Here is a 19,371-nt window from a genome sequence, read left to right on the forward strand (position 1 = left end):
ATGCGATCTACCCATCTAATCTTCAGCATTCTTCTGTAGGACCACATTTCGAAAGCTTCTATTCTCTTCTTCTCCAAACTATTTATCGTCGAAGTTTCATTTCCATACATGGTTACACTCCATACATATACTTTCAGAAATGTCTTCCTGACACTTAAATCTATACTCGAAGTTAACAAATTTCTCTTCTTCAGAAACGCTTTCCTTGCCTTTGCCAGTCTACATTTTATATCCTCTCTACTTCAACCATCATCAGTTATTTTGCTCCCCAAATAGCAAAACTCCTTTACTGCTTTAAGTGTCTCATTTCCTAATCTAATTCCCTCAGCATCACCCGATTTAATTTGACTGCATTCCATTATCCTCGTTTTGCTTTTGTTGATGTTCATCTTATATCCTCCTTTCAAGACACTGTCCATTCCGTTCAACTGCTCTTCCAAGTCCTTTGCTGACAGAATTACAATGTCATCGGCGAACCTCAAAGTTTTTATTTCTTCTCCATGGATTTTAATACCTACTCCGAATTTTTCTTTTGTTTCCTTCACTGCGTGCTCAATATACAGATTGAATAACATCGGGTAGAGGCTACAACCCTGTCTCAGTCCCTTCCCAACCACTGCTTCCCTTTCATGCCCCTCGACTCTTATAACTGCCATGTGCTTTCTGCACGAATTGTAAATCGCCTTTCGCTCCCTGTATTTTACCCCTACCACCTTTAGAATTTGAAAGAGACTATTCCAGTCAACGTTGTCAAAACCTTTCTCTAAGTCTACAAATGCTAGAAACGTAGGTTTGCCTTTCCTTAATCTTTCTTCTAAGATACGTCGTAAGGACAGTATTGCCTCACGTGTTCCAATATTTCTACGGAATCCAAACTGATCTTCCCCGAGGTCGGCTTCTACTAGTTTTGGCGATATGCGTCACAAAAGCTGTGACGTTTCCACGGCTAGTAGGGAATGTACACACGCAGCTGGATGATTTTTTTTTTTTTGTTCGTTCGTTTATTTGGACTTTGAGTGTGTACTCAATTTAGCCATCGGCAACACATAGTGACAATGTACACATAATTGAATAAACAAATACAGAAATGGACAGTTACAAGAATAAAAAGCCTTACTGTTACAATTTTGTACATAATGTTTTAAAAATTGAATTGAATTGGAAAATAATTAAAAGTGTCTTGGCTTACAATTCACATCCATTCTGAAATATCTTCATCAGCAAGACATATTCATAATTTACGTACACCGTTAAAACCTACAGATTGGAAGCAGTATTCTTGATGATCACTTTATGATGATCACTTTATATAGACGAACGTCTTTAGTACACAAAAGAGAAGAAGCTGATTGAGGAAGATGGTAGCCCATACTCAGCAATGTCTTCAGAAAGACCAACCGTTCACGGTTAAATTTGGGGCACATAAATAAGATGTGGTTGACATCAGCTTCCGACTCAGGATCACACTCACATGCTGGTGAACTGTAAACGTTGATCCGATGTAGATGCTGTGGGAAAGAGGCGTGATCGAAGCGGAGTCTTATGATGGTCGGCTGGAGGATTCCGCATTGTAAGCAGGCCGCTCGTTCGCAGTGAATGCCGCCGTCCTCTGGCGTGGCGGTTCACTCCGCGCTCGGAAACTATACGAGAATTCGGTGCAATGTAATACCACAGACAAAAACAGTTGGCGAATCTGTTTCCTACTCGTGTCGGAATTCTTTTTTCTTTCAGTATACATCTCGACATTTCAAAAGCTCTGTGACTTATAGACATTCTACTTGCTATTTCTTCTACACAGCTGCCGGCCGATGTTGCCGAGCGGTTCTAGGCGCTACAGTCTGGAACCGCGCGACCGCTACGGCCGGCGCAGTTTCGAATCCTGCCTCGGGCATGGATGTGTGTGATGTCCTTACGTTAGTTAGGTTTAAGTAGTTCTAAGTTCTAGGGGACTGATGACCTCAGATGTTAAGTCCCATAGTGCTCAGAGCCATTTGAACCATTTTTTTCTTCTACACAGCTCTCAATTTCTGTCACCAAACGGGCTGAGAACCAAAAATACTTTACTCGTTAGAAGGTATTTCCTTCAACTGATGTCTGCACGGAACTATCTCGTCACTTCGGCCATTCTTACAGGCAGTTATTGCTCCTCAGTCAGTTTGCCAGCGTAGCTTCTGAAAAGCGGTGGCGCACCAGGGCGCCCCAGGGGCAGCGCCGCGGCCCAGCTTCGCTTGTGGCGCCACCCCTCCGCCCCCCACATCAACTCTGCGGCGACTCCTCCAACAGCTCTGCCTTTCTCCCCCCCCCCCCCCTCCCTCCCCCCTCCCTCCCTCCCGCCGGAGGCGGCTGCGGGGGCGTCGCTTTACGCGGCCGTATTATTTTATCTGGCGGCCTCTTCCGCTTTTATGTGGGATAAAACAGTTTACGGCACCTGCCCCCCCCCCCCCCCTCCCCCTACAGCAGGTGTCGCAACGCGCTGGCGCGACTGCTGCCGCTGTTTTCGTGCTTAATTCGCCTGGGAGCCTTCGACTCAGCATCGCATAAACCGTAATTACCAAAAACTTGATTGTCTGCGGTTTAAAACGCAAACTCCGACTCCACTAAGGAGGACGCAACCCGTTGTCTAGCAAGGACAGATGTACGAGCGTGCTGAAAAGTAATGCCTCCAAATTTTCTGATGTGAAACCTCTTAAAGCTTTTTAAATAAAGGAAACTTTATTAACATCTTTATCCTTCGTGTCTACATATTTCCCGCCCTCTGCAGCTACAGGGCTCCGAAGTGTAGGGTGTAACGTAACTAAGCCCGCGAACGAGAGACAGGGCGATGTAATGTCTCCTTCGGCACATACGAGCGCTGTAGCATCTGCAACAATGTGACGCCCTGCGTCCACCGTCACCGCTCACCCTCCGTACAGCCGCGACTTGCATCTGCTTCCGAAGCCTTAAGGAACACCTTCGAGGGCTTCACTTTCAAAGTGACGAAGCGGTGAAATCAGAGGCTGTAGCTCCATCAACAATGTCGAACATTTTACAGTGAGGGAATCAACAACCTAGCTGGGAGAAACGTGTTCGTTGCCACGGCGACTAAGATGACAAATAAGTATATAAACATGAAGAATAAATACGTAGAATGTTAATATCGTTTGTTTTATTTTACAAGTTTTAACAGTTTTCACGTTCAAAGTTCGGAGGTGTTACATTTTAGCACGCTCTCGTACAAATCCAAACGCGTTTCTAAAGTGGCTATCAACAGAAATTAAATATTTCATACAGTTGACAGTACGCAGGCCGTGTGAAAATATATCTTTATTTCACAGCCAGCTTAAATCTCAGATCATCATCCCGGTGTTCTGCACAAACGAACAGAACAGCAACGCACGGTTGTAAAGAATGGGGCAAGAGCTTACGGTACTTGGAATACTTTCACTTTTGGGAGTGCGTCAGAACTTCATAAAGTACAGATGTAAAAAACAGTATAAACCTGAAAAAGGGGCTTAAACTAATTATGTCATGCATTTAGAATATTCTGTACATCAGTAATGTATGCCACTTTTAACTCTACATTGTATAACGGATGAACAACCGGGGACAACAAATCGTGGTTAGGGACACAACCACAATAACATGCAAAACAGTACAAATATAGAGCGTACTCTCTACAAGTCAAGGATACTCTATGTGACGCTCTCTTCATAAATTAATACTTACTTTACTTTACTTTATTTTATATGTGGCAAGGGCCTTATCGACTGTACGCCTGCTCTATGAGCCTCTTCCACTTGTGTCTGTCCAGTGCGCTGTTTGTCCAGTTGCTGCTGCTGTTCATCCTAGTTGCGTCCTCACGAATGTTATCCCGCCATTCACCTATTGCTCTGCTCAATGCCATTCTACGTAGACCGTTCTCTGTCATTCTTGCTATATGACCTGCCCAATTCAACCGTCTCCTCTTGTACGATGTTACGGTGTTTGTACAGCCCTCTTAATTCTTCATTTCTTCTTATTCTTCATTCCATGTTATTTTCGTATGTTAACACTTTTTCTTCGTCTTTCTTTCTAAATATTAATGTTTACACATCCATATAACATCGCAGGTATAATGGTCGATTGATATAAGCGGATTTTGAAGTTACTGCCAAGTGATCGTTTTCTTAGAATTTTGATGAACTAAAACTAAAACCTGACTCGTTTGCTGTTGCTAAACGGGAATCCATTTTTATATCTGCTCTGTTGTTACCTCTAAATGGACTTCCTAGGTACCTGAAGTCGTCAACAGTCTTGAAATTGAACTAAATAAATTGAAATTGAATTAATAATTAATACTGAATTAAAAATTAATTGAATTATTATTAATAATAATAATTTAATTAATAATAATAATTCAGAAATAACTCAAAGATTCATAGTCAAAAACTCACAATAAAAACGTAATGTAGCTACCAAAATTTCTAACTTATGACCAGCACCATACAGTTTACACTGTCATTTACAAAAATCTTTATACAGCTTATAACAAAAAGATTTATCCGATTTGGCACGTCTATATATTTCTGAAACTAATAAATGGGCCGGCCGCGGTGGTCTAGCGGTTCTAGGCGCACAGTCCGGAACCGCGCGACTGCTACGGTCGCAGGTTCGAATCCTGCCTCGGGCATGGATGTTGTAATGTCCTTAGGTTAGCTAGGTTTAAGTAGTTTTAAGTTCTAGGGGACTGATGACATCAGATGTTAAGTCCCATAGTGCTCAGAGTCATTTGAACCATTTTTTTGAACTAATAAATGGTTCAAATGGCTCAGAGCACTATGGGACTTAACATCTATGGTGATCAGTCCCCTAGAACTTAGAAATACACAACACCTGAAGCTAATAAACATATACAATGAATTTTGTTTATCGATGAACGGGAAACTCAAAAGTTTTTTCGTACGTTTCCATAGGTCTTCAATATGCCGCCCTTGAGCCGGCCGCTGTGACCGAGCGGTTTTTCACGTTATTGATTCCATAAGAAATAAAAAAGGGGTGTCCATTAAAAAAAACATAAGTTTGTGTTGAAAATAATATTTGCTCACGTTAGGATGTGTCACAGTATCAGTTTCATGAGCCTCTGCCTTAAAATCACACCCGTCAACGACGTTTTTCAGTATCTATAGTTGTTCTAGATGTATTTTCTCTGACAGGTGCATGCGACACTTTTTGTTCTATTTTTAACTGTTTATTCGAGTCGGCCCACACTACTATGTCTATTACGGACAATTCTGAGAAGGGAGGGAACATTTGGCTAAATGTTGCCGGTTCTGGTACAGGGCAGTGTGAGAAACCGACAAGGAAACCAGGGGAGAGCAAGACAATTTTCGTCAGGAACAAGTGTTGTGCAGTGGTAAAACGTTCAAATGGACTGATCGCACCTACTGAACAGAGTTTCGTACCAAGAATAAATTTTATCACTATCTCAAAAATAATTACTAAAAAAAAGTACCAGCAAGCACAATAATATCCCGGTTAGCCGAAACCCGGATCATCCAAAACGCCTCCGAAAATTGCAGAAACCGTACTGCACGGGAATAGTAGGAGGCGTGAGTGTGCCGGAGCGGCGAGAGCTGAGTCGTCGGCGCCCAAAGAGCGCAGAAGTAGGTAAAACTTTCAGTTACTGCGTAAAAAAATACAAGAAACTGGTTTGGGATTCGCACGTGTTCTTCGCTGCGCATTCTTTCTCATTCGATTTTGAGGAAACTATTCGGTAAAAGAAATATTATTTTTCCGCAAACTATAACCGCACATTGCAGCTTCATAATGAAGTCGGTTTTCTTTTCGTTACGGCTCATAGTTATTGTGATACTTCGAAGTAATGCTAAACACCGTACATATTGTGAAAAGTTTGAAGTGATAAAAGTAGTCGCTGGCCGCTTTACGTTTGGTGGGTTCTAGGATAGATGTTGCTGTATAAGAAATATCGCTAACATATCTAAAATGTTTTTAACGGTGGACGGAAAGTCACGTCTGCATCCACTCTCGGGGAAGCACGTGAGACATATTGGAGACTGTAAGCGACGAGGTCGGCAGCTGGCCGTGACCCACGCGGCTATTGCCGCCCGCTGTGCGGAGTGAAGCAGCTGCCTCGTCTCTCCTTGGTGCGCTGCCGATACAAAGCGAATCAGGAAGTCAAAGAAAAGCTTAATGACACGAAAAGATGCCGGGAGTCATCGGCTCGTCACGCTGACTGTATGTGTTTTAACACTGTGCTGCCTGGTTTCAGGAAACAACATGTTATTGGGTTTATTCGCTCATTTATTCTAACCCATTCACTTTACAGTTGCCGTTTTAGTTGAGCGCGCTGCATACTGCTATTGCTTGGACACACGACTGATATAACAGCGTCCAATCAAAATGTTAACACCGTTCCTGAACTGTATTTTATATAAGTCCAACGATGAAAACAAACTTACATTCCATTATCTCAGAGCTACAGAAAAGCAACCGAAAAGAACGGGAAATTAAAATCCTTTTAGGGTCCTAGAATGTAACTGTGCGTGTACGAGACAACGGTAATTTCCATTTTAATATATTCTAGACGAAAGCGTAAGAAATGAAAAAAATGAAATGAAAATTGTGCCACTGTCTAATCTGCATCTACATGGATACATGGATTTCGTGAGAAGATTCCGTCGCAACGAAAAAGCCTTTCTTTTAATGATGTCCAGCCCAAATCCTGTATCATTTCTGTGACACTCTCATCCATATTTCGCGATAATACAAAACGTGCTGCCATTCTTTGAACTTTTTCGATGCACTCCGTCAGTCCTTTCTGGTAAGGATACCACACCGCGCAGCAGTATTCTAAAACAGGACGGACAAGTGTAGTGTAGGCAGTCTCCTTAGTAGGTCTGTCACATTTTCTAAGTGTCCTACCAACAAAATGCAGTCTTTGGTTAGTCTTCCCCACAGCATTTTTATGTGTTCTTTCCAGTTTAAGTTATTCGTAATTGTAATACCTAGGTATTTAGTTGAATTTACGGCTTTTAGATTAGACTGATTTATCGTGTAACCGAAGTTTGGTGAGTTTCTTTTCGCACTCATGTGGATGACCTCACACTTCTTGTTATTTAGGGTCAACTGCCACTTTTCGCACCATTCAGATATCTTTTCTAAATCCTTTTGCAGTTTGTTTCGATCTTCTGATGACTTTATTAGTCGATAAACGACAGTGTCATCTGCAAACAACCGAAGACGGCTCCTCAGATTGTCTCCCAAATCGTTTATATAGATAAGGAACAGCAAAGGGCCTACAACACTACCTTGGGGAACGCCTGAAATCACTTCTGTTTTACTCGATGACTTTCTGTCAACTACTACGAACTGTGATCTCTCTGACTGGAAATCACAAAAATCAAGTCACATAACTGAGACCACACATACGAACGCAATCTCACTACGAGCCGCTTGTGTGGTACAGTGTCAAAAGCCTTCCGGAAATCCAGAAATACGAAATCGATCTCAAATCGCTTGTCAATAGCACTCAGCACTACATGTGAATAAAGAGCTAGTTGTGTTTCACAGGAACGATGTTTTCTAAACCCATGTTGACTGTGTGTCAACAGACTCTTTTCTTCGACTTAATTTATAATGTTCCGAAATCCTGCTGCATATCGACGTTAACAATATGGGCCTGTAATTTAGTGGCTTGCTCCTACTACCTTTCTTGAATATTGGTGTGATCTGTGCAACTTTCCAGTCTTTGGGTCGGATCTTCCGTAGAGCGAACGGTTGTATATGATTGTTAAGTATCGAGCTAATGGATCAGCATACTCCGGAAGAAACCTAATTGGTATGAGGTCTGGACCAGAAGACTTCTTTTATTAAGTGATTTAAGTTACTTCACTACTGACTGAAGCGAGCGTGTAATGTAATGTTAATACATTCTTCTAGAGGGAAGTGCACGAAATTCAGATGAAGTTGTTATTTTACGACCTAATAGTTGGAGTTGGGTTAAGATAAGAGCTCTTTCTCGTTTTCTCTCTATGTTCTAAGGAAGTATGCACGCCGTGCTAGAATGTCCTCGCTCTATACAAGAGACGTCCTATTTTACTGTTTTATAAAATGAAGCAAACCTTTCCGTTTTTCCTATCGATAGAACTGAACTAGTTGCTTATCAACGCTTTTCAATATCAGGATACTCTACGATAAAGGCATATTGGTGCGATGACTATTCATTTCAGCAGACGCTAAGAATATGAAGAAGAAGTAACGCGCTATAAGCGACTGCACAATGCCTACTGATGCGTGTCAATAGTGTACTGCCGAGTACTGCGGACGCCTTTGCGGCTGCCTGTAGCCGGCCGGAATGGACGAGCGGTTCTAGGCGCTACAGTCTGGACCCGCGCAGCCGCTACGGTCGCAGGTTCGACCCTGCCTCGGGCATGGATGTGTGTGATGTCCTCAGCTTAGTTAGGTTTAAGTAGTTCTAAGTTCTAGGGGACAGATGTTAAGTCCCATAGTGCTCAGAGCCATTTTTGAACATTTTCAAGGAACGCATAATCTCCTCTGTCTCAAGAATATTTAAGTTTTGGCATTACTTTACGTAAATAAAATGTGGAGATTTCTGGGCAGGGTAATGAGAGTACGACTACGTTGCGAATATTTAAGGTCGATTTCGACATTGCCAGGTTATTCTATCAGTCTGGGCGATGTATCTCATTGGACGGCCATCACAACATATACAAAATACGCCAGTAGTTTTCAATTTATCGGAAAACTTTTGTATATGCCTGTAAACTGGACTCACACTTTTGGGAGTCAGTTAAGCTGGTTGAGTGTTGTTTGAGCATAATCGCCAAGCGATTTCGTCAGAAATTCTGCTAAGGTAACATTCTGTGGTATGCGTACTTGGAAAACGTATCCTGACTTGAATTTGTAAGAGTTAGGAAGGGCAAGGAATTTTTACAACTCGGATCGTTTTTCTGAAGACCTCTCTAGATATGATGTTGACAAACTGTTCATCATAGCCATTCGAATAGCCAATGTAATAATGGATAGTTTGGTACTCGCGGTCAGCAGGAGTTTTAGACACAGGCACGTTCAGCAATCTACTCAAAGTGATCTGGGGGCTGTCTTTTTACTAGGATGGTTGGTGGTTGGCGGAGCGATGAATGACATCTGTCGTCGCGGTCTTCCGATAAGCTCAATGTTGGAATCCTAGCAGGTGCAAAGGCCGTTCGCCGTGCTGAAGAGTGAACTAAACTGCTCGGTGTGACTGACTCAATTCAACCTCGAATCGATGGCAGGTATCTCGCGTACCTTCTTATAGCAAAAGGATATTCATTTCCTGCATTTACATCATGTCAGTTGCGTGCTATGTCTTCGAATTGTATTGACCAGGGTACTTTTGGGAGTATTAAGTACGACTGAAGATAATATAACAGGGTTCTTACCAATATGGTTCTTAATCTCTTTTAGGCAAGTGGGTGACCGTTAGCCGTTACGTTGTTCTGTAAATGATGAAATACAGGCAGGGCTTCGATCACCAATTGGGCATATGGGGACTCGGCTGCTCACGGTGAGTGGAATTAGTGTTTCAGCTGCCTGCAGTCCGTCAAGAAGAATTTCTTCTTAATCTCATCCTTTGTAGGTAGCACGGGAGCGTTCTGTGTGGTTCTATTTTGACGTCCGCTCCTCAGCGAAAATTTTCCGATTACGAACTCTGGGTCATCGCATTCTCTTTTTTAAATCTGAAAATGTTTCGATTTCGTGACTACGATCACCCCAAATGTACTTTCTCCGTTTAGTTATGTTTTGTTTCGACCGGTTTGTACAGATTGCACCTGACGATGCAGCTAAAATGCTGCGGAGTCTGCCGCACTTATAGATAAAGGGGCAACGCAGTCTTCTCTCTTGAGAATGACACACCCGGGCTGTGGCTGCCCAGAGTCTGGGGCCTGTCACGTGGACCTTGTAACAGCTTTCCTTCAGTTTGGGGAAAACAGCGTGGAGGCCGAACACTGCAGCAGACGTGTGTCCGTCAGACTGCGTTACGAGAGCAGGAACGGACGCTAAGGGTGGGGGCAGTTTGGGCTTTGCAGTTGACAGTGCTTTGTATTTAATGGCCGACGTCCGCGTACGGCGCGGCGAGAGCACGGCTGACCGGAGCGTGGGGATACGTGCCGGAACAGCGGCACCGCCGGCGGCTGCCTCGGCCGGGGGGCCACGTCACAGAACACCGGGCCGGGCGCACGGCGCCTCCTCGGACAGCAGGTAGGTTCGTGGTTGCCCGTTCCCGCCTATCCGACACCTACTGCGTATCCTGGGCTGCTCCTCCCTCTGAGGTAAGTTTGCTATCGGTCTGCCAGACAGCTACTGCTCTGTGTGTGTCTCAGTTATCCGGTCTCAGGGACTCGTGTTGCTTCCGCAGTGAAGCTGTTTAAGAGATCCGTGTTCTTCACGTAAATTTTGTTTTTACTGTCTGTTTTATTCGTATTCATCATTTCTATAAAATTCGTATAATCTGTATCGTTTATTTCAGATTGTCAGACACGAGTAGGGCACCAGAATAACTGTACAAGTTGCCTCAGCTGCAGATATCGACCTCGACTCAGGAGACGTTTACATCCTTCCGGAAAATGGCGAGTGTCCGTCACAATACGGGTCTGACAGCAGACTGCTGCGGGGTGTCGACGGTAGAGCCCGGCACTCCACATGGCCGAGCTGAAGCCGGGACCTACCGCGCCGTATTTCGTCCGGAGGCCGAGCGAGTTGGACAGCGTCGAGGGCAGTGCGGAGTGATACGGCGGTATTTGGAAGCGTTTCTTTATTCACATACTTTACAGCACTACGACGGGTGCATCGCAGTGTCGGCGTGCCGCCCACAGCGCTGTCCGGCCAGTTCGGCAACTCCCGGTATGCCGACGCCGCTGCTCCGTCGTGGAGGCCGCTCAGCTGCGAGTCGGCCGCGCCGCGCTCTGCCCGGTCGCCGCCCACGGATGTGCCGCATCTTATGTCGCGCAGCTGCCGGCGACTCCGAGACTGATACAGTCCCCAGTCCTCGCTGCCCTCCACCCCGTTTGGCCTGCGCCGTGGGACGAAGGTGGACGTACTGGTCACCCGTGGCCCTCGGGATACCGCTGCTCCCGTGACAGGCCGGACTCGAACCTCCGCCCTCCTGGATGCGGTGCCGCAACTTACCGCTAGTGGTGCTTGCCGGTCGGCAACACCCGCCGCCATCTCTGGCGCTGCTTCGGCACTGCCGTGCCCCCCTGCAGTGCACGCTTCGCCCGGACCCCGGTACGCCAGTTGGGAAGCGGACGTGGTCCGTCCTGGACCCGCTGCAGGCCCCTGTCACTGCCCTCCTTTAGGTAGAACGTGCAATCTCCAAGTACCCGGCTGCCGTTCCAACCCGACCCGGTGCTGTGTCCCCGGAGGTAGAATACAACCCGAACAAGTACATAGAAATAAAGATCAGGTTTACAAAAAATATTTACAACATCGCTGCCAGACTGGCCCCTATAAGCGTAGACCCAACTCTCGACCGACCTAGCACACCTTCAAGTTAAAAGTGCCTGACTATTTATACTGCTTTTCCCCTCGCTTCTGACGTAGTGTCAGAGGGAGACAGGAACAATGGCACGGGCAAATTCCCATACGTCAGCCATTTACACACCGCCACTCCTGCCTCTGGCCCACCGCGCCTTTACTGAATTTTAACAAAATTCTCCTTTTCTACGACTAAGACAATACCAGCGCCACACTTCTCTCCCGTCGTGAAGGCGAATCGGCAAGAGCAGCGACAGAACGTGAGGTGGGATCGCCTACGAACGCACAGGGCCACCGTGACATTAGACAGTGGCATTCCGTCGAGCGGTGACTTTAGAGGAAGAAATTTTGTTTGGGAAAAAGACACCGTCCAGACCATAAACAGCTGCTCCAGCAAAAATATTATAAAATTTAAAACATCCACAATCGAATGGATCTCGTAAAATTTACTTTATCCCAGCTCTGAAGACCTTTCGGGACTCCTTTTTACTCCTATCTTGTCGAGGACATTGTCACACGGACAAAAGTGAAATCAAATTCCACGCGAGTCAATGCCACACTGAATGGGAATTCATATCGCCTGACAGACATAGATCAAATAAATGCGTTAGTACCTCTGTTTTGAGCTGTATTATGGAATCGGCCTGACAATCACTACACTCGCTTTTTTCCACAGGCAAGCCAATGTACTGCGATGCGCTGTCCCGAAAACGTTGCAATATCGTTGTCAAGGGATTACGATTTGATGACTCTTAGTACCCACCGTACCATGGAAGAAAAGGATCCGGCAACTCCGAGTTCTTAATTATTCAATAGGTTCATAAACTGCCAGCAAACTACGAAATCCGCGACTTTACCTGTGTCGATGATACACTTGTCCCGTTACGTAGACGACGGCAATTTAGGATATATATGGCGAACAAAGCAACTAAATATGGCAAAAGCCAACATTTAACTCGGGAAAAACAGTGGCGGAATGACTCTCATGTCAGTACTGAAGAAGCCCAACGCAAGCAGTGGTACGATTAGCAGGGCTTTTGTGTGGTATCAGCGGGAACACCGCCGTAGGTAACTCGGCTATGAGTACGGAGATGGCAAATGTTGGTGGGGCGAGACCTCATCGGTGCACCACGACGTGTGGGTGGACAACAACAAGCCGGTGACAACTGCATTTTATTACTGCAAGAAGTCTGGAGTCGACATTTTCAGTATGAGGTACAGCGTGAATTGGGCCACCGAAACACCAGGATATGACCTGCGAAAGTTATCATTTCATTTAGATCAGGTGTAGGAACGAACGGCTACGACACTACAAAACGTTCAATCGTTCAAATCGCTCTAAGCACTATGGGACTTAACACCTGAGGGCATCAGTCCCCAAGAACTACTTAAACCTAACTAAGATAAGGACATCACTCACATCCATGCCAGAGGCAGGATTGGAACCTGTGACCGTAGCAGCAGCGCGGTTCCGGACCGAAGCGCCAGGAACCTCTCCGTCACATCGGCCAGCTACAAAACGTATGACGAAAGCAAAAATCAACGTCGATTTGACTTCATATCCAAATTGGTGATGACACTGACAGTAAATCATCTTCGTCGAGAGCTGATCGTTCAGAGCTTGCCAGCGGGTCTAACAATAAGAATAAAAAGTTGGATGATAATAATGTGTCCTGGAGAGGCCGATACTTCTTAGTCGAATCAATCGAGGAAGGATCATCTCGGAATAAAAAGAGCGGATGCAAGGAATGTGTGCCAGAATAATAGTATGATTCTCAAACATTCATTTATTTCATTCGTTTTTCCTTAGTTACGTGGTTTTTTTTTCCATTGACGACACCTGTATGGAGTTTTTCGTCGAGTCGAAGTGTGGTAATTACCTACATGAAAATATTTCTAACTTCATAAAATAGCATTAGTTCCTAATTTGTGTTTCTTGAAATATATAGATATGACTGGCACAATGAACCACACTAAGTTGTGAATTTTTCTTTAAAAAGCTGCTAATTTGATGCAATTTTAAAGCCCAAAATGGATAATAAAATTACGGTGGTGTTCGGGAGCGGTGTGGGGTTGCGGAGGGCTGCCCCCCCCCACCCCCCAACCCACGTGCGGCCACGACCCGTCGCCTCTGCTACCCTCCACGTTCGGCATTCTGTTTCAGTCGGCCAGCACGCTGGCCATCCACGTGTCCCCACTCGGCTAACTTCAGCTCATTTTTGCCCTGTAACTGCGTGGAATTTGTAATGCTTGTGTGTGTGTGGGGGGGGGGGGGGGGGGGGGGATGTTACGGCCCTCTGTCTAGCAGCAATTCTGAAATAATGCTTCGCTGAGGTCAGAATGCACAGTACGCTAGTAAGCTGCACCTAAAACATCCGCACTAACATTCAAAACGTTGTTTTGTAGCCACCCTTAGTCAACAGACTGCCTGGAAGAAACAATGGAAGCCCACGAGATTGGGTGGAACGCCAGTGTAGCTCGGTCGTCGGCAGGTGTGTTACACGGTGAGAGTTGCAATTATCCGTGACAGGCACAAAAGCTTCACACGTCGAGGACGCGCACTCCTGTGAAACAGTACCAGTACCGGGCAGAGTGTGACCCTCTGTGGCTCGAGTCGAGCAGTAGCCAGGCTTCTGGGGCGGTCTGGTGTGACAGTGGCGCGAGTTTCGGCTGCGTGGGAACGCGAGGTCAGCCATACTCGGCGTCACGGCCGACGTCGACCACGACGAGGGACTCCGCACCGAGCGCACAACAGGTAACGGACTGCCTGCAACGCTAAACAGTACTGCCGCTGTCACAACGCAGTCGGCTGCGTCTGGAATGGTGTCGTGGACTGTTGACGAACGAATTCTGCGATGGTGAATCACTACTCTGCACCACCCGGAATGACCGTCGTCGGCGACTACGGCGAGGGGTGCCACTTTTGAAATGTTACCCCTGCCTTCGAGGTGTCGGAGCCACAGGCTGTGACGTCAGGTCACGTCCCGCGTCGTCGTGTGTTGCGACAGTATCGTGGTGCCTTTTTTCAGCTGGACGATGCGCGTCCTCGCGTGGGATGTGTTTCCACGAACGGTAGGGGTTGACGGCGAGGTCCTTCCACGCTCAGGAAGCTCTCCGGATCAGACCGCGATAGAGTACGTGCGTACCTAGACCGGACCTGCACTCCGTCCCGGTAGGCAGCAGTTGTGGGCCACCTTCTGGCGGGAGAGCCCGCGACGGGCTTACGACACCCCACACTGTCACGTGCGCACACTACGAAAGTCTCGTAGCGAATTTGACTCAAATTCGTATGCGCTACAATAACATCACGTATCCTCTCAAACCACGTACAGTTTTTCCCTTCCTCCTCCGCCTGTGGATACTTCAGTTTTCTCAGCTGCCTAAATGAAATGGCTTCATTCAGCCACGAAAAGAGCTCGACCGGTGTGGATTTCATTCACTGGTACAACACAAATTTATTTTATATAATTTCAATAGTGTAGCACTCAATTAAGCTTCTTTTTCAATTATAAACTCATTTAGAATTCAGCGCCAGTTTAAATAATTTACACAAAAATTTAAAGTTAATTTTAACACAAAAACATACAAGGCACAGAATGTAATAAGGCTAAAGGCGTAATAAAAGCAGATGTAACTCTTAAGAACTGTACCCGAACAGACTAGCACAGCCTTAATTATAAAATGGTGAGAATAATACATAATTTAAACATGACTGATTAAAAATAAACTAAAACCATTCTCCAGAAAATGAAGAACAATTTAAGACTAATACCTAGGCAAGATATTTACACTAAGGAAAACATCAATTAAAGATTTAACACCTTTTTTTCCAATAACACAAGAATAAGATATAACAGATTAAGTTATATGTTGGTATCCGAACATACATCAAAATTTCCATAAGGCGAAGGCCGAAAGTTGACGGATGCCAATTCAGAATTTCTACAAATAAAAAGTTAACTTGAACAGCAACACTAAGTAATGTGTGGCTGCGGTTCGAGGAAACAGCGCACGAGGCAGCCAACACACCTGCCGAGCGTGTGCACCCCGAATAACGTACGCAGCCGGCCGGCTAAGCAAACCGAGTACGTGCGAGCCGATCCTAGGTAACACGTATCAGCACTCGAGTACCAGACATTATTAGCGACAGTTTGACGGTTTCCTGCTGCACAAGTAATTTTAATTACAACTCCAACACACAGCCATGCATCACATAAATACTCTTAGGGTAGAATTAATTAATATGAGCTCTTATGGAAACCAACACAACCTAACTGTCTTAACAAGTCAACCAATGGATTTAATAATTTCACATTAGAAAATTTTTTCGTTCTACTAAATCATTAAAGCAGCTGTGAGGACAATCGCATGACATTCAAAACTCATCAGTACACCCATTAGTCCATAGCAGTTCGGAGAAAACAAAATCCGTCCTGCTAAAAGTAAAGTTGTCTGAGCCACTTAAACAGAACATAGGCACCACAGGATTTCTTAGACAACGTAGGCTTTGGTGTTAGCTTCGAAAGACCAGAACACAAAAGCAAATTATAAATAGGCTAATAAAACAGCAAAATAGACACACATTCTGTAACAAACAATTTATCATCCGTGGTAAGTGGTAATACTAAACATTTCACTGCGCCTCCAACTGAAAATTACACGACCAATCATTTACTTTTAAAATCAGAAGAATTAAAGGAAGACGCACAAGAACAGGTAACGCTTGTACTAAAGCACACCTGGCTAAAGATTCACAAGCCCCACCGCATAAGGCTAACGCATACAACAAATTATAATGAGATATCAGCAAATGAATCTGCTTAAAATGCTAACCAGATATTGCAATCAGACAGCCCTTCGAATACACGGGTATCCACATGCAACAAACAGAATGACAGTGAACACAGCCCTGATAGCTCGGCGCCCTTCTGACAAATCAAAGCACGAGGCACGTCGGTACTCGATAACTCACACGTGTCGCCCGCCAACGGCTAACACCGCGGCAAAGGGGCTCCACGGAGCGCTCGTTGCAGCTTCGTTCCGGCCGCCACACCAGGGGCGCTGCGCTCCGACGGCAACTAGTTGCTCAAAGATCATACTAAAAAATTTTTTGGCTGCGTAGGGAAACGGGAGTCAAAGGGTACTTACAACTCGGCGCAGCTACTGCGACTACAGCGGCGCGGCGGCTCTTACCTGAAAAGGAGGAAAACACGAAATGAATGTAGGCCGCCTTAGTGGTTACTGTGCGTCGTGGCCAATTTGCGCTCCATGATGAGCGCCTAACTACCAGCTTACTGTTGTCTGTGTCCTAAGGAACATAATGAAGTCAGAGACCATGTTACGAATTGTATAAGGAACGCTCTGTTTTGCTTCAGATAACAAGGGTTATTTTGTGGCGTGGCACCGGTATCTGCAGTCCTACAAAATACTGAGCAAATGGGCCAAAACGAGGCTGACGTAGAAAGAACGTCGTTTATAAAAAAAAGGTCAGGTAAGTTGTAAGTTGTGAAAAGACGAAAATTACAATAAACAATACAAATATGGTGGAGACGGCCTGAACTTATTTCCATTATTGACGGAAGTATAGTAGATTATCGCATTAACTTAACAGCTTTTTGCTGTAGCGTGTTATTTGTAAATGATACCGCAAATTCCCTATGTTCGCATTTATTTATTTATTTATTTATTTTACGTCTGGAATTATGTACTTACTAAATCGGTTCACGACGAAACAACCTTCCCTCAGAATGTCCCATCTGACGTAGAAAAACAAACAAAAAAGAAAAGAACAACGCAAATGGATGATGGTAACAATTATTTTCTCAGATACGGCCACACAACAAACTTTTGCGATTCTTCGAACTTGATTTCTGCTCGATTCCCATTCTTCACAGCACTAAAATTTGCGACTGAGCGTATAACCAGATTTATTAACTTAATAAAAAAAAGGTTAAAAGGAGAAAAAAGTGGGAGACTTGCACTTTACTTCGAATGTGAGCAGGTAATTATTTGGACTTATTTGCTCATCCATATAGGTTATATGAAGATAAATCTTTGAACAACATTACTTTAGCTGAAACACAAAATCAACGAAGTGCCTAGAAATAGGGCACAGCAAGTCCTCTACTGACAAATAATAATAATAATAATAATAATAATAATAATAATTCTCAAAATGTCACACACACCAAGTTTTTAACATCGATATTATTGTTGTTGTTGTTGTCTTCAGTCCTGAGACTGGTTTGATGCAGCTCTCCATGCTACTCTATCCTGTGCAAGCTGCTTCATCTCCCAGTACCTACTGCAACCTACATCCTTCTGAATCTGCTTAGTGTACTCATCTCTCGGTCTCCCTCTACGATTTTTACCCTCCACGCTGCCCTCCAATGCTAAATTTGTGATCCCTTGATGCCTCAAAACATGTCCTACCAACCGATCCCTTCTTCTAGTCAAGTTGTGCCACAAACTTCTCTTCTCCCCAATCCTATTCAATATCTCCTCATTAGTTACGTGATCTATCCACCTTATCTTCAGTATTCTTCTGTAGCACCACATTTCGAAAGCTTCTATTCTCTTCTTGTCCAAACTAGTTATCGTCCATGTTTCACTTCCATACATGGCTACACTCCAAACAAATACTTTCAGAAACGACTTCCTGGTACATAAATCTATATTCGAAGTTAACAAATTTCTCTTCTTCAGAAACGCTTTCCTTGCCATTGCCAGTCTACATTTTATATCCTCTCTACTTCGACCATCATCAGTTATTTTACTTCCTAAATAGCAAAACTCCTTTACTACTTTAAGTGTCTCATTTCCTAATCTAATTCCCTCAGCATCACCCGATTTAATTTGACTACATTCCATTATCCTCGTTTTGCTTTTGTTGATGTTCATCTTATATCCTCCTTTCAAGACACTGTCCATTCCGTTCAACTGCTCTTCCAAGTCCTTTGCCGTCTCTGACAGAATTACAATGTCATCGGCGAACCTCAAAGTTTTTACTTCGTCTCCATGAATTTTAATACCTACTCCAAATTTTTCTTTTGTTTCCTTTACTGCTTGCTCAATATACAGATTGAATAACATCGGGGAGAGGCTACAACCCTGTCTCACTCCTTTCCCAACCACCGCTTCCCTTTCATGCCCCTCGACTCTTATGACTGCCATCTGGTTTCTGTACAAATTGTAAATAGCCTTTCGCTCCCTGTATTTTACCCCTGCCACCTTTAGAATTTGAAAAAGAGTATTCCAGTCAACATTGGCAAAAGCTTTCTCTAAGTCTACAAATTTTAGAAACGTAGGTTTGCCTTTTCTTAATCTTTCTTCTAAGATAAGTCGTAAGGTCAGTATTGCCTCACGTGTTCCAACATTTCGACGGAATCCAAACTGATCCTCCCCGAGGTCCGCATCTACCAGTTTTTCCATTCGTCTGTAAAGAATTCGCGTTAGTATTTTGCAGCTGTGACTTATTAAACTGATAGTTCGGTAATTTTCGCATCTGTCAGCACCTGCTTTCTTTGGGATTGGAATTATTATATTCTTCTTGAAGTCTGAGGGTATTTGGCCTGTCTCATACATCTTGCTCACCAGCTGGTAGAGTTTTGTCATGACTGGCTCTCCCAAGGCCGTCAGTAGTTCTAATGGAATGTTGTCTACTCCGGGGGCCTTGTCCCGACTCAGGTCTTTCAGTGCTCTGTCAAACTCTTCACGCAATATCGTATCACCCATTTCGTCTTCATCTACATCCTCTTCCATTTCCATAATATTTTCCTCAAGTACATCACCCTTGTATAAACCTTCTATATACTCCTTCCACCTTTCTGCCTTCCCTTCTTTGCTTAGAACTGGGTT

General features: G+C 44.5%; 1 protein-coding gene across 3 annotated transcripts in view; it reads right to left on the reverse strand.

Moving 5' to 3' along the window:
• Positions 1 to 19,371, reverse strand: part of LOC126336277 (caskin-2) — a 942,083-nt gene that overhangs the window by 721,219 nt on the left and 201,493 nt on the right. Inside the window, exon 2 of one of the 3 annotated variants that reach the window (XM_049999788.1) lies at positions 16,663 to 16,707. The exons of the other annotated variants lie outside the window; for them this stretch is intronic. The gene's annotated coding sequence lies outside the window, so the exon portion shown is untranslated. The remainder of the gene's footprint in view (positions 1 to 16,662; positions 16,708 to 19,371) is intronic. 3 annotated transcript variants of the gene reach the window in all.

Source organism: Schistocerca gregaria, chromosome 2 (genome assembly GCF_023897955.1).
Source record: "Schistocerca gregaria isolate iqSchGreg1 chromosome 2, iqSchGreg1.2, whole genome shotgun sequence".
In the NCBI taxonomy this organism is placed as follows: domain Eukaryota; kingdom Metazoa; phylum Arthropoda; class Insecta; order Orthoptera; family Acrididae; genus Schistocerca; species Schistocerca gregaria.